The 4,200-nt window shown below is 43.2% G+C and overlaps 1 pseudogene; it reads left to right on the forward strand.

The window, feature by feature from the left end:
• The first annotated feature begins 1,040 nt into the window (after positions 1-1,040).
• On the forward strand, positions 1,041-2,056 carry LOC110292290 (glyceraldehyde-3-phosphate dehydrogenase pseudogene; annotated as a pseudogene).
• The last annotated feature ends 2,144 nt before the right edge of the window (positions 2,057-4,200 follow it).

Genomic DNA, 4,200 nt, shown 5'->3' on the forward strand with positions numbered 1-4,200 from the left:
ATGGTCATGTGTCCCATGACAGATACAGCCTGGATGGGAGTTGGTTTACAACTGACTTTCTCAATTATGAGATTTAAAGTGGTTTTGAATCTACTTCAACATTACCAGTTCTTCTGTCTGATGGCACAGTCCACTTGCCCTATATTTATTAAAAAGTAACTCTCTCTCTCTCTCTCTCTCTCTCTCTCTCTCTCTCTCTCTCTCTCTCTCTCTGTGTGTGTGTGTGTGTGTGTGTGTGTGTGTGTGTGTGTGTGTGTCTGTCTGTCTGTCTCTCTCTCTCTCTCTATCTATCTGTGTGTGTGTTGGAGTGTGCATGAATGCATGTGAGTTCAGTTCCCCCTAGGGCAAAGGGGAGGGCATTCTGTCACCTCAAGTTTGAGTTACAGGAGATTGTTAGCCAGCCATTGGGGATGCTAGGAATAGGACTTGAGTCCTTTGCATGAGAAGAAAACAGTCCTGACCCTAAGCTAACTCTACAGAGACACCCTGTCTGTAGCTCCCCAGTTCAGATTACTGCTGTACATGGAATTGTTTCTTTCCTTTTTTAAAAAGAAGGAGCATGCAATCCAGGCTCAGTTATACATACTTGCATTAAACAATTCAATGACTGAATTTTTCATCTCCTCAATCACTCTTGATTTTTATATTATACAAAAAAGATTTGTATTCAGACATTTGGGAGAGAAATCTTCTAACTCTTGTTTGAAACACATTACCTATTAAAAAGATTAATCTGTGAAGTGACTGTTATTATATTCTATTTTGATCACCAGAGCTGACAGCCACCTTTGATTTCTCCAGAAATGTAGTAGATCAGTGATGCACAATGCCTCACATGAAAAATATGTTCTGCTAGAAATTTAGTAAGGCAATATCTGCTTTTGTAAAAACTATTTTTATGGCTCTCTGCTCCTCCCTGTTCCAGACACAGCCGCATTTTCTTCTGCAGTGCCAGCCTCGTCCCAGAGAACAAATTGTGAAGATCGGTGTGTACGAATTTGGCCGTATTGGGCGCCTGGTCACCAGGGCCTGCCTTCTCTCAACATGGCAAAGTGGAGATTGCTGCCATCAACGACCCCTTCATTGACCTCAACTACATGGTCTACATGTTCCAGTATGACTCCACCCACAGCAAATTCAATGGCACAGTCAAGGCCGAGAATGGGAAGCTTGTCATCAACGGGAAGCCCATCACCATCTTCCAGGAGCGAGACCCCGCTAACATCAAATGGAGTGAGGCTGGTGCTGAGTATGTTGTGGAGTCTACTGGTGTCTTCACCACCTTGGAGAAGGCTGGGGCCCACTTGAAGGGTGGAGCCAAAAGGGTCATCATCTCCGCCCCTTCTGCTGATGCCTCCATGTTTGTGATGGGTGTGAACCACAAGAAATATGACAACTCACTCAAGATTGTCAGCAATGCATCCTGCACCACCAACTGCTTAGCCCCCCTGGCCAAGGTCATCCATGACAACTTTGGCATTGTGGAAGGGCTCATGACCACGGTCCATGCCATCACTGCCACACAGAAGACTGTGGATGGTCCCTCTGGAAAGCTGTGGTGTGATGGTCGTGGGGCTGCCCAGAACATCATCCATGCATCCACTGGTACTGCCAAGGCTGTGGGCAAGGTTATCCCAGAGCTGAACGGGAAGCTCACTGGCATGGCCTTCCGTGTTCCTACCCCCAATGTGTCCATCGTGGATCTGACTTGCTGCCTGGAGAAACCTGCCAAGTATGATGACATCAAGAAGGTGGTGAAGCAGGCATCTGAGGGCCCACTGAAGGGCATCTTGGGCTACACTGAGGACCAGGTTGTCTCCTGCGACTTCAACAGCAACTCCCACTCTTCCACCTTCGATGCCAGGGCTGGCATTGCTCTCAATGACAACTTTGTCAAGCTCATTTCTTGGTATGACAATGAATACGGCTACAGCAACAGAGTGGTGGACCTCATGGCCTACATGGACTCCAAGGAGTAAGAAACCCTGGACCACCCACCCCAGCAAGGACACTGAGAGCAAGAGAGAGGCCCTCGGTTGCTGAGGAGTCCCTATCCCAACTCGGCCCCCAACACTGAGCATCTCCCTCACAATTTCCATCCCAGACCCCCATAATAACAGGAGGGGCCTAGGGAGCCCTCCCTACTCTCTTGGATACCATCAATAAAGTTCGCTGCAACCCCCCCCCAAAAAAACCTATTTTTCTTACTTTGTATGTATGTGTATATATGTATCCTATATGCATCTTCAAGAGAATGTCTAAATCTCTGGAATTGTACTTATAGATAGTTGGAAGCTACCAAGTCAGTGCTTAGAATTGAACTGAAGCTCTGTGGAACTTAGTTAAATTTATCTCAGCTCTCAACAGTTCAGCTTCCCTCTAGTGCCAACTTTAACTTCTTTACCCCACTGTTCTCAATTCTAACCTGTATCCACCAGATATTTTGATTTTCTGTGTTCTCATTAAGATGTAGTCTTGGTTTATAGCCAAGGCTGGCCTCACACTCTATTGACATTCCTGGCTCAGCTTTCTTTGGACTGGATTATAAACATGTGACATCACACCCAGCACCCAAAAATTTAAAGAATAAACTTAGTAATTTGATTTCGACACTAAAGTAAGAGCCCTTGTCAAATTCTATTCCTTCACTGTACATAAAACCATTGACCACTAATGAGAAAATAGGTAGTTTCTTGGGATATCAATGTTCTGTGGCACAGGTGAATCAGTAGGTGGCCATCTCTCTCCAACACATTTGAGATAAGATGTTTCCAGACATGTGGCAGGTAGTATGGAAAGAGCATATGTGCCTATGCATGAATCAGCAGGTTTTGGAGAGACCAGAAGAGGGTTTCAGAGCTGGAGGACAAGCATCTGTGAACCAACTGATGATGTAGGTGCTAGGATTGTAACATGGATTTCTGTTAGAATTGTGCACACTCAGTTACTAGCCTAGTCTCCAGCCCTGAAAAATAATTTTCATTACATTCATTTATTGATTGTGTCTTGTCATACATGTAAATGGTGTTCTTGCGAAGGTCAGTCTTGACACCATCTGACTTTACCTGCTGTACCATACCAGGTGATGTTCTTAAAAGAACTTCTTGGATACTAGTAAAGGACAAGTGCAGAGGTCAAGCATAGAATCAAGGAGACTAGTGAGAAGGCATTGTAACAGCTCAGGTAGACTGACAGGGAAGGCTGCTCTCAGCAGGGTGGTGAGAAGTGGTGTATTGGTTGACTGAATATGATGGGGAGAAGACAGGAGTCAAGGATGACTCCCAAATTATCAGTGAACATCATGCTGAATAGTATTATCATTATAGAGACAGGGAGCTACTGGGGATGGTCAGAGGGTATGTGTGCTAGTTCGTTCAGGCAGGAAGATACCTGTGCTGAGAAGGGACAGGATGTAGAGTTCATATGCAAGCATACAACTAGGGATGTCATGCAATAGATATGTACTTCAGATGGTTGAAATGCGTATCTGCAGTTTGAGTGACAACAAGGCAGGGTGTACTCAGATGTCTGCATTATTAATCTTGTTCAATTTAACCTTTATTATGGGAAAATTAGTAATTAATACAAAAGCTGAGAGTAATAGAGTGAATATCTCTGTACTTACTCTCATCCCTTCTTTATATTTGTTCATTTCAATTAAACTTAAATTTAAATGTTCAGGTCACTGGTGGAAGGAGAAACGAACTCAAGAAGTTCATTTCTGAACTTCACACACGTGCCTGCACACCCATGATCACAGTCAATTTTATTCCATCTCTCTCACCTAATCCTCTCAGTATTCAGCGTATATTGTGACCAATAAATATTTGTCAACTAAAGAGAAGACAAACATAAATGGCTGTGGTGACACATGTCTTTAATACTGGCTCTCAGGAGATGTAGAATTTGAAAATCAAGATTAACCATGGCTATGAAGTGAATTTTAATATTAGCCTGGTATACAAATGCAATGGCCCCAAAACAAAATAAAATAAAACAAAACAAACAAACAAAAAACAAAAAAATAAACCAAGAACCTACAAGAACCTAATATGGGTTTGAATTTACTATTTATTTGACACCTAGATGCAACTGTTTGATCAAATTTTCTTCAGCAATAGTTGGAGAAGTAGAGTGTATTGACATGTGCCTTTACTCTCAGGACATGGAGAAGAGAGATAGGGAGAATTCTGCTTTTGA

This window comes from Mus caroli, unplaced genomic scaffold (assembly GCF_978045245.1).
Source record: "Mus caroli unplaced genomic scaffold, Mus_caroli_1 scaffold_6, whole genome shotgun sequence".
NCBI lineage: Eukaryota > Metazoa > Chordata > Mammalia > Rodentia > Muridae > Mus > Mus caroli.